The 12,655-nt window shown below is 40.8% G+C and overlaps 1 protein-coding gene across 7 annotated transcripts in view; it reads left to right on the top strand.

Annotated features, from left to right (window-relative positions):
- Nucleotides 1-12,655, top strand: part of Crppa (CDP-L-ribitol pyrophosphorylase A) — a 308,929-nt gene that overhangs the window by 98,943 nt on the left and 197,331 nt on the right. The window lies entirely within an intron of this gene.

A 12,655-nucleotide genomic window follows, 5' to 3' on the forward strand; every position in this document is an offset into this window, starting at 1 on the left:
ATGGGTTCTGAAGTTCCATCTTCCCAGGGTTGCTATGGAATCTAAATGAGATCACTGGGTGGTTCCTGAGATGTGCAGACAAAAGGATTGAGGACAAATTTCATTTGGTACCATAAAACCCAAGATCACAAGAGCTGCATGGGAAGTTAAGATGTTTCCTCTGTCAACAAAAAGTTAATGGTCTTGCTTGTGAGATTCCCAGATAATATCTGGGAGAGGAATAAGGTAATATTCAGGGGTGTATATATTTGTGCCTGAAGCATGTTTCATTGCTGTTTTAATATTCTTAAGTATCTGTATATAAATGAATATTATCTCCACATTAGCAACCTTCACAGTACATGTCATTTACTATGCTGGAATGCTTGAGTTCCGCCTGCTCGAGTCTTCATGCAGAGTCCTGAGTGAGGGACTCATCTCCCTTTTCACGTCTTTCCTGTTTTTCTATCCATTACTATCTACAAGCTTGAGGCCCAAGAAAGTCTGTGGTATTGTTTCCATCAAACCCCAAAGATCAGAGAACCAGTATATCCATTATTGTTTGGACCAAAACTGAGACCAAATGTAGAGTATGGGTGTTTCAGCTTCAGAGAGGGAGGAGAATTCTTCCTTCTGTCTCTTGTTTTCCTGTTCTTGGGAGATCCTGGATAAAATGAATGCTACTCTCCCCATGTTGATGAGCACCATTTCTTTGTTTTGTATGCACATTAAAATGCTGCCCTCTCCCAGAAACTCCAGTTCTCTCACAGATACAATCAGAGCTTAACAGCTATTTGGACAACCCTTTCTCAGTCAAATAGTTGCGTAAAATTAACAATCACTTTTAATAAATAGTCAAAGTTCTTTTGTGGTTTATTTAATTTATTTTGTACTTGGGACTGAATCCAGGCAACTGTGGCCTTGAAAATATTAGGCAAGTGGTCTACCATGGACTTATGTTCCCAGCCCCCCCCCCCCCCCCCCACACACACACACTCCATTTTTTTTTTCTTTTTTATTCTGACATTGGGTCTAAGTTGTCAAAGCTGTCCTTCCTGCTTTAGCCTCTTGGGTAGATGGCATCACAGGCTTGCTGCACAATATGCCTGTAAACACCAATTCCCAGCATATATTGGGCTCTAGCTTTCTGTTGAGCACTGTTTGGAGCATTTTATCTATAGCTCTTTATCTCCCCCAATCAATGACTTAGGTAGTGTTATGATTCCCAGAGTACTAAGTCATAGGGAGGTACCCTGTGCTTGGAACTAGATTTTCACTTAAGTACCCATGTCTTCTCAGAAAAGTATTGTCTGTCTAGGGTATCTAAAAATACATCATTTATTATATCACTAGTGGAATTTGATTCACCACAAAATGACACTTATGATGAATAAATGTTTATGTTCAATGTGATGAACACCACAAGGTTTCTAGTTAGTTTAAGTTCAGCGCTCATTTTGTCATGAAATTATATAACAAAATAAGTCTTTTTATTTTAAGGACTTAGTGGATTCAGTGTTTCTCACAATGTCAGTGTGATTTGAAACTGCTTCAGAATCATGGTTCAATAAACATGGAAGGAATATCTCCTGGTTTGTTTCCTGTCTATCTGCTGACATTGCTTTGGGTTTAATAATTTGTGGCAATATATACAGGCATATTTTTCCCTTGAAGATTTATAGTTTAGGAATGTATGGCTTTCCTTTCCCACATTACTCCTTTCTACTTGTAAAAGATATATATCTTGATTCGGCCTATCTGTCCATCCATCCCTATGTCATTAAATACTGTTGTAATGTAGCTTTATTGTTTGAGGACATATAGCACTCATACCAGGCATCTCAACTCATTTATTCTTTACAATAATATTAATGTATGATAGATATTATACATCCAATTTTATGGGTAGGGAAATGGGGTAGAGGCTCATTCTTCTGGGTGTCAAAATTGGAAAAACATGATTCACAGTACACAGTACAGATATGATTTATTGATATGCCAACTTGTTTTTACAGTGATCATGTCTTTTTACCCTCAACCATGCAGACCCATTTCCTTTTCTTTCTTTTTTTTTTCTTTTCGAGAGCTGAGGAACCCATGACCTTGTGTTTGCTATGCAAACACTCTACCACTGAGCTACATCCCCAACCCCCCAGACCCATTTTCTGAGCATGAGAGTTGATCATGTGTCAGAACGTGGTCCATGAGTCAAACTGTCTGAGGAGAGTTCTGAGGTTGTGAGCAAACTCCAAGTAAAAAGAGCAAAAGTCTTATAACCTCTGCTACTCCGTAACATAGGTTTGTTCGTGGAATGTGCTTTCAAGCCCTCCTCAGGTGTAATAATAGGAGTGGGTTTACTTTAGATTACCCATCAACTTTCCCACTATTATTCAGAGTGTGGCTTCTAAGCACGAGTTGTCCTCCTGACTGTATATAGCCTGAGCTCCTGTGTCCTTGCCCTTGTGACAACTTTATACAACTTGAACTCAAGTGAACTTTGCTCACATGACCTTGCTTAACACTCAGAGTGCCTTTAGAATATAAGTTGTTTGAGGCTCTGAATAAAAATGGCTACTGCATTAGACTTTAGTCTGTCTAAGTTTTACACTCTACCTTCCAAGTTCACAGGGTCACTTAGAGTGGTGCCAGTCTTGGATACAAACGCTCTCTCAGTGGGCACCCTGGCAGGTTCTACCTTCCACCGGTGCAGCCTTCATTCCTTCCATTCAGTGCTGTGCCTTTAGTTGACCTTGAGAACAACGGTCTTGCCTTCTAGTATTTGTTCTAGACCTGCTGACAGCATCACACACATTCCGGGAAAATGGATGATAACTAACTGGTAAATTTGTAGACATACCCAGCAATAGAATAAACATAAAAATGGAATTTCAGCTGGGCGCTGGTGGCACACGCCTTTAATCCCAGCACTTGGGAGGCAGAGCTAGGCAGATTTCTAAGCTCGAGGCCAGCCTGGTCTACAGCGTGAGTTCCAGGACAGCCAGGGCTACACAGAAAAACCCTGTCTCGAAAAAAAAAAAAAAAAAAAAAAAAAGAGAGAGAGAGAGAGAGAGAAAGAAAAAGGGAAAAATGGAATTTCAGAAGAATCATTTAAAAATGGATAGTTATGTACTGTTAAGGCTCTCTATTTTTTAATTTTATAATTCTGGTCTTTGTAAACAGCACCTTCCTATTTTAAGGTAACTTGTAACTTTTGACATGCTGTAATATGTATGCTGCACATTCTGTAATTTGGTACATTTCAGCTAATCTCTCTTTGAATGGGCAGCAAGTGGTTTGATGTGACTATTTTCTTGTTAATTTAGTATTTTTCACGCTATAAAACTTTGCTAGGATAAATAAAACAGTCTTATGTCACATGCAAGAACATTTTTTACTGGCAAATTTACTACTTGCTGGAATAACAGATTTGGTTATATAAATAAAATATTTGATCCATATTAATTTACAATCAAGTCAACAGCTTTGGTTGAGTATGGACACTTCATTGCTAGGAAAACAAAATCTTATTTCACTAATATTTGACTTCAATTGTTAATTTCATGCAATATTATGTATGACTCAGATCTCCAAATAAAAATAAAATTCCCCATCTAATTCTCATCTTCTGTTAATTTTTAACTCGATTTAACCCAGCATAATTGCCTACATGGGATCCTACTTACAGTGTGCCATGGTTAGTAGGAAAGCCGAATAGAAAGTGGTGTCTTTATGGCTGTCTTTCCTAGATTCTGTGCTAAAATGCAGTTAATTACAAATTACTGTTATTCTTACATAAAACAATGCCACCCCAACATTTCTTCTTCCTAAGATAGCATGTTAAATTTGGTCCCTGTTCTTTAATGTTTAACTCTTTCCAGCTTTTATTCCGAATGAAAATGAAAACAATCTTTTCAGAGACTTGTGATTAATTGCTGCAACAAAACTCTAGGCTGACTGATACCTTTGTAAACATCCACTTAACAAAGGAGGACTGTATTCCCTGCCCCCCACGTCCACAAACTGGTTGAGCCCACCCAAGCCTGTTCTGCAAGTTCAGACAAACCCCAAAGATGTTAAAGTGGTAACAGACTCCAGTACTAGCATACTTTATCTAGACCTACCCAAGCCATACAAACAGTCTCAAACCACACTTAACTGAATATGCTGACTATATCTTGGCAAAAGGGTCAATAGTCTAAAAGTTTTCTAAGAAAAGAGCCCCTATGGGATTTCTTCATTAATGTAATGTGCTTGTTTTTTAATATTGCCCTTCAGCAAACTTTATAATAAGTTCAGTTTTGTGATTAAAGGGTGTTATAAAAATTCATTTTATTCTTTCCTGGTTATAATTGCACAAACTTGAGTAAACTTATCCTATAAAAATGGCTCATGGTGCCTCTTTTTATTTGATGTTTTATCTAAAAAGTGAAAAAAAAGAAGTTAAAATTGAAAATGATTTTTAAGCTGCTTTTAGCTAGAATTAGTTAATATCAATTCATATAAAGATCTGTGTCTTTTTTTTTCTTTTTTTTAATTAGGTATTTTCCTCGTTTACATTTTCAATGCTATCCCAAAGGTCCCCCATACCCACCCCCCCATCCCCTACCCACCCACTCCCCCTTTTTGGCCCTGGCGTTCCCCTGTACTGGGGTATATAAAGTTTGCAAGTCCAATGGGCCTCTCTTTGCAGTGATGGCTGACTAGGCCATCTTTTGATACATATGCAGCTAAAGACAAGAGCTCCCGGGTACTGGTTAGTTCATATTGTTGTTCCACCTATAGTGTTGCAGTTCCCTTTAGCTCCTTGGGTAATTTCTCTAGCTCCTCCATTGGGGGCCGTGTGACCCATCCAGTAGCTAACTGTGATCATCCACTTCTGTGTTTGCTAGGCCCCGGCATAGTCTCACAAGAGAGAGCTATATCTGGGTCCTTTCAGCAAAATCTTGCTAGTGTATGCATGGTGTCAGCATTTGGAAGCTGATTATGGGATGGATCCCTGCATATGGTAATCACTAGATGGTCCATCCTTTCGTCACAGCTCCAAATTTTGTCTCTGTAACTCCTTCCATGGGTGTTTTGTTCCCATTTCTAAGAAAGGGTAAAGTGTCCACACTTTGGTCTTCATTCTTCTTGAATTTCATGTGTTTGGCAAGTTGTATCTTATATCTTGGGTATCCTAAGTTTCTGGGCTAATATCCACTTATCAGTGAGTACATATTGTGTGAGTTCTTTTGTGATTGGGTTACCTCACTCAGGATGATGCCCTCCAGGTCCATCCATTTACCTAGGAATTTCATAAATTCATTTTTTTTAAATAGCTGAGTAGTATTCCATTGTGTAAATGTACCACATTTTCTGTATCCATTCCTCTGTTGAGGGGCATCTGGGTTCTTTCCAGCTTCTGGTTATTATAAACAAGGCTGCTATGAACATAGTGGAGCATGTGTTCTTCTTACCGGTTGGGACATCTTCTGGATATATGCATTGTATAATTTTCCCCTTTGTTTTACTTAAAGGGCAATTGATTTGTCTGATACTTTACTGGCTAATAAATCTATATTTTATTTGGAAAATACCGAGTCCACCACCTATTTTTAAACATCAACGTACAGGTGCATTTCTCTCACAATATTAAGAAGAATAAATCTGTATCCTTATACATACTTGTTTCTTCCTCATATGGTTTAAAAACTCTGCTGACAGGACAGCATTTGAATTCCTTCGTGCACATACATGAAAGACTGTAGTGATGCTTTTAGACAGGCTCTGACTGGAAAGAATAAGAGAAACTGCACATGAACAAGGTTAGTTCGGCATTATGGAAACAGAACTTACTGTGTTGGCTTTGGTGTCTTACGCACATGGAAGAGGGATGGTTTAACTTTATGAGGATCTTTTAACATTCACTTAGCATTGTGATTTTTTAAGTGCAAAATTCTTTTGAAACTTTTGAATGTAGTTGAAAGATGTGCAGGGGGAAGTCAGGCTTCCACCGTGTGCAGCCGGGCCACTCTCAGTCTGTGGCATGTCCTTGTCAGGGTTTTCTTGTTAAACTCTTGGTGATGGTGCCATTTGTATTATACATGTCTCTTTGGACAATACCAAGTGACAGCTAAGATTTACTCTGAAACCTTGCTTTTTTTGGATGTCTCTGGTTTTGACTGATACTTAATTTTCCACATTTCCCCCCATTAATACCAAGACTTCTTTGTATGTAATAGTTTTTGTTCTTTACCCTCTTGAAAACAGTGCTGTGATGGTATCTTGTGTGAATATGTGAGAACATTTGCGTCAAGCTTTCATTAGGAAGAATAGGAAGGTCGTAACGTAATTTAAAAGGAGCTTTGTTTCCAGTGCATTTTATTGTTAAGAAAGATATAAATTAGAAAGTTAAATATTTGGGTCAAGGTTAGAGAAAGCATAGTTTGCTTGTTTGTTTAATCTTGTAATTGTCTTAATTTGTCATCAGTGAAATGTCAGTTCAAGTACAGGCAAGGAAATCTGTCATTTTCAAATGTCAAAGGTCACAGCAAGCTACAAGACATCAAGTAGGTAAGGTGGTAACAGATAGAAGCCAGCCACTCAGGCTTCTCTGCATTACACACAGCCCTGAACCCAACTTGTTACTTTGTTCAAAGTAATGGCACATTTAAAAAGTGCCCTGATGCTGGGCGGCGCCATCTTCAGCTCCAGACAGCCGGCCACCTTCCTGGTGAGAGCACGGGGGTCTGCCTGGCCTGAGAGGTTTGTGGCACAGGCGCCGGCGGGAGCCTTCTTGGCTCCGGGACTCCGCGGAGGGCAGGCTGCACGGGTGACCGTGTGGAATACAGAGTGCCAGCCGTTTCTGGGACGGGCGAGAGAGTCGCAGAGCTTCTGGGCGGCGCCATCTTCAGCTCCAGACAGCCGGCCACCTTCCTGGTGAGAGCACGGGGGTCTGCCTGGCCTGAGAGGTTTGTGGCACAGGCGCCGGCGGGAGCCTTCTTGGCTCCGGGACTCCGCGGAGGGCAGGCTGCACGGGTGACCGTGTGGAATACAGAGTGCCAGCCGTTTCTGGGACGGGCGAGAGAGTCGCAGAGCTTCTGGGCGGCGCCATCTTCAGCTCCAGACAGCCGGCCACCTTCCTGGTGAGAGCACGGGGGTCTGCCTGGCCTGAGAGGTTTGTGGCACAGGCGCCGGCGGGAGCCTTCTTGGCTCCGGGACTCCGCGGAGGGCAGGCTGCACGGGTGACCGTGTGGAATACAGAGTGCCAGCCGTTTCTGGGACGGGCGAGAGAGTCGCAGAGCTTCTGGGCGGCGCCATCTTCAGCTCCAGACAGCCGGCCACCTTCCTGGTGAGAGCACGGGGGTCTGCCTGGCCTGAGAGGTTTGTGGCACAGGCGCCGGCGGGAGCCTTCTTGGCTCCGGGACTCCGCGGAGGGCAGGCTGCACGGGTGACCGTGGGGAATACAGAGTGCCAGCCGTTTCTGGGACGGGCGAGAGAGTCACAGAGATTCTGGGGCGGCACCATCTTCAGCTCCAGACAACCAGCCACCTTCCCGGCAAGAGCCACAGAGCTTCTGAGGCGGCAACATCTTCGACTCCAGACAACTGGCCACCTTCCTGGCCAAAGCAACACAGCTTCTGGGAAAGATCCTGTTTTGGGCCTTCACCTTCAGCCAGGAGGAGGTCCAAACACCAGATAACTGTACACCTTCCCTGAGAGAGGAGAGCTTGCCTACAGAGACTGCTCTGACCACTGAAACTCAGAGAAGAGAGCTTGTCTCCCACGCCTGCTGATAGAGGGTAACAAAATCAACAGAGGAACAATCTTTTAACAAAGACAACTATAACAACTAACTCCAGAGATTGCCAGATGGCGAAAGGTAAACGTAAGAATCCTACTAACAGAAGCCAGGACCACTCACCATCATCAGAACCCAGAACGCCCACTTCGCCCAATCCAGGACACCCTAACACACCTGAAAAGGTAGACCTGGATTTAAAAGCATATCTCATGATGATGGTAGAGGACATAAAGAAGGAATTCAATAACTCACTTAAAGAAATACAGGAGAACACTGCTAAAGAGTTACAAGTCCTTAAAGAAAAACAGGAAAACACTGCTAAAGAGTTACAAGTCCTTAAAGAAAAACAGGAAAACACAACCAAACAGGTAGAAGTCCTTATAGAAAAACAGGAAAACACATCCAAACAGGTGATGGAAATGAACAAAACCATACTAGACCTAAAAAGGGAAGTAGACACAATAAAGAAAACCCAAAGTGAGGCGACGCTGGAGATAGAAACCCTAGGAAAGAAATCTGGAACCATAGATGCCAGCATCAGCAACAGAATACAAGAGATGGAAGAGAGAATCTCAGGTGCAGAAGACTCCATAGAGAACATCGGCACAACAATCAAAGAAAATGGAAAATGCAAAAAGATCCTAACTCAAAACATCCAGGAAATCCAGGACACAATGAGAAGACCAAACCTACGGATAATAGGAGTGGATGAGAATGAAGATTTTCAACTCAAAGGACCAGCAAACATCTTCAACAAAATTATTGAAGAAAACTTCCCAAATCTAAAGAAAGAGATGCCCATGAACATACAAGAAGCCTACAGAACTCCAAATAGACTGGACCAGAAAAGAAATTCCTCCCGACACATAATAATCAGAACACAAAATGCACTAAATAAAGATAGAATACTAAAAGCAGTAAGGGAAAAAGGTCAAGTAACATATAAAGGCAAGCCTATCAGAATTACACCAGATTTTTCACCAGAGACTATGAAAGCCAGAAGAGCCTGGACAGATGTTATACAGACACTAAGAGAACACAAATGCCAGCCCAGGCTACTATACCCAGCCAAACTCTCAATTACCATAGATGGAGAAACCAAAGTATTCCACGACAAAACTAAATTCACCCATTATCTCTCCACGAATCCAGCCCTTCAAAGGATAATAACAGAAAAAAACCAATACAAGGACGGGAACCACGCCCTAGAAAAAACAAGAAGATAATCCCTCAACAAACCTAAAAGAAGACAACCACAAGAACAGAATGCCAACTTTAACAACAAAAATAACAGGAAGCAACAATTACCTTTCCTTAATATCTCTTAATATCAATGGACTCAATTCCCCAATAAAAAGACATAGACTAACAGACTGGCTACACAAACAGGACCCAACATTCTGCTGCTTACAGGAAACCCATCTCAGGGAAAAAGACAGACACTACCTCAGAGTGAAAGGCTGGAAAACAATTTTCCAAGCAAATGGTCTGAAGAAACAGGCTGGAGTAGCCATTCTAATATCGGATAAAATCGACTTCCAACCCAAAGTTATCAAAAAAGACAAGGAGGGACACTTCATACTCATCAAAGGTAAAATCCTCCAAGAGGAACTCTCAATTCTGAATATCTACGCTCCAAATGCAAGGGCAGCCACATTCATTAAAGACACTTTAGTAAAGCTCAAAGCACACATTGCACCTCACACAATAATAGTGGGAGACCTCAACACACCACTTTCATCAATGGACAGATCGTGGAAACAGAAACTAAACAGGGACACAGTGAAACTAACAGAAGTTATGAAACAAATGGACCTGACAGATATCTACAGAATATTTAATCCTAAAACAAAAGGATATACCTTCTTCTCAGCACCTCACGGGACCTGCTCCAAAATTGACCATATAATTGGTCACAAAATAAGCCTCAACAGATACAAAAATATTGAAATTGTCCCATGTATCCTATCAGACCACCATGGCCTAAGACTGATCTTCAATAACAACATTAAGAATGGAAAGCCAACATTCACGTGGAAACTGAACAACACTCTTCTCAATGATACCTTGGTCAAGGAAGGAATAAAGAAAGAAATTAAAGACTTTTTAGAGTTTAATGAAAATGAAGCCACAACGTACCCAAACCTTTGGGACACAATGAAAGCATTTCTAAGAGGGAAACTCATAGCTCTGAGTACCTCCAAGAAGAAACGGGAGAGAGCACATACTAGCAGCTTGACAACACATCTAAAAGCTCTAGAAAAAAAGGAAGCAAATTCACCCAAGAGGAGTAGACGGCAGGAAATAATCAAACTCAGGGGTGAAATTAACCAAGTGGAAACAAGAAGAACTATTCAAAGAATTAACCAAACGAGGAGTTGGTTCTTTGAGAAAATCAACAAGATAGATAAACCCTTAGCTAGACTCACTAGAGGGCAAAGGGACAAAATCCTAATCAACAAAATCAGAAATGAAAAGGGAGACATAACAACAGATCCTGAAGAAATCCAAAACACCATCAGATCCTTCTACAAAAGCTTATACTCAACAAAACTGGAAAACCTGGACGAAATGGACAAATTTCTGGACAGATACCAGGTACCAAAGTTGAATCAGGATCAAGTTGACCTTCTAAACAGTCCCATATCCCCTAAAGAAATAGAAGCAGTTATTAATAGTCTCCCAACCAAAAAAAGCCCAGGACCAGATGGGTTTAGTGCAGAGTTCTATCAGACCTTCAAAGAAGATCTAATTCCAGTTCTGCACAAACTATTTCACAAGATAGAAGTAGAAGGTACTCTACCCAACTCATTTTATGAAGCCACTATTACTCTGATACCTAAACCACAGAAAGATCCAACAAAGATAGAGAACTTCAGACCAATTTCTCTTATGAATATCGATGCAAAAATCCTTAATAAAATTCTCGCTAACCGAATCCAAGAACACATTAAAGAAATCATCCATCCTGACCAAGTAGGTTTTATTCCAGGGATGCAGGGATGGTTTAATATACGAAAATCCATCAATGTAATCCATTATATAAACAAACTCAAAGACAAAAACCACATGATCATCTCGTTAGATGCAGAGAAAGCATTTGACAAGATCCAACACCCATTCATGATAAAAGTTTTGGAAAGATCAGGAATTCAAGGCCCATACCTAAACATAATAAAAGCAATCTACAGCAAACCAGTAGCCAACATCAAAGTAAATGGAGAGAAGCTGGAAGCAATCCCACTAAAATCAGGGACTAGACAAGGCTGCCCACTTTCTCCCTACCTTTTCAACATAGTACTTGAAGTATTAGCCAGAGCAATTCGACAACAAAAGGAGATCAAGGGGATACAAATTGGAAAAGAGGAAGTCAAAATATCACTTTTTGCAGATGATATGATAGTATATATAAGTGACCCTAAAAATTCCACCAGAGAACTCCTAAACCTGATAAACAGCTTTGGTGAAGTAGCTGGATATAAAATTAACTCAAACAAGTCAATGGCCTTTCTCTACACAAAGAATAAACAGGCTGAGAAAGAAATTAGGGAAACAACACCCTTCTCAATAGTCACAAATAATATAAAATATCTCGGCGTGACTCTAACTAAGGAAGTAAAAGATCTGTATGATAAAAACTTCAAGTCTCTGAAGAAAGAAATTAAAGAAGATCTCAGAAGATGGAAAGATCTCCCATGCTCATGGATTGGCAGGATCAACATTGTAAAAATGGCTATCTTGCCAAAAGCAATCTACAGATTCAATGCAATCCCCATCAAAATTCCAACTCAATTCTTCAACGAATTAGAAGGAGCAATTTGCAAATTCATCTGGAATAACAAAAAACCTAGGATAGCAAAAACTCTTCTCAAGGATAAAAGAACCTCTGGTGGAATCACCATGCCTGACCTAAAGCTTTACTACAGGGCAATTGTGATAAAAACTGCATGGTACTGGTATAGAGACAGACAAGTAGACCAATGGAATAGAATTGAAGACCCAGAAATGAACCCACACACCTATGGTCACTTGATCTTCGACAAGGGAGCTAAAACCATCCAGTGGAAGAAAGACAGCATTTTCAACAATTGGTGCTGGCACAACTGGTTGTTATCATGTAGAAGAATGCGAATCGATCCATACTTATCTCCTTGTACTAAGGTCAAATCTAAGTGGATCAAGGAACTTCACATAAAACCAGAGACACTGAAACTTATAGAGGAGAAAGTGGGGAAAAGCCTTGAAGATATGGGTACAGGGGAAAGATTCCTGAACAGAACAGCAATGGCTTGCTCTGTAAGATCGAGAATTGACAAATGGGACCTAATGAAACTCCAAAGTTTCTGCAAGGCAAAAGACACCGTCAATAGGACAAAAAGACCACCAACAGATTGGGAAAGGATCTTTACCTATCCTAAATCAGATAGGGGACTAATATCCAACATATATAAAGAACTCAAGAAGGTGGACTTCAGAAAATCAAATAACCCCATTAAAAAATGGGGCTCAGAACTGAACAAAGAATTCTCACCTGAGGAATACCGAATGGCAGAGAAGCACCTGAAAAAATGCTCAACATCCTTAATCATCAGGGAAATGCAAATCAAAACAACCCTGAGATTCCACCTCACACCAGTCAGAATGGCTAAGATCAAAAATTCAGGTGACAGCAGATGCTGGCGTGGATGTGGAGAAAGAGGAACACTCCTCCATTGTTGGTGGGATTGCAGGCTTGTACAACCACTCTGGAGATCAGTCTGGCGGTTCCTCAGAAAACTGGATATAGTACTACCGGAGGATCCAGCAATACCTCTCCTGGGCATATATCCAGAAGATGCCCCAACTGGTAAGAAGGACACATGCTCCACTATGTTCATAGCAGCCTTATTTATA

This window comes from Mus musculus, chromosome 12, assembly GCF_000001635.26.
Source record: "Mus musculus strain C57BL/6J chromosome 12, GRCm38.p6 C57BL/6J".
Taxonomy (NCBI): Eukaryota; Metazoa; Chordata; class Mammalia; order Rodentia; family Muridae; genus Mus; species Mus musculus.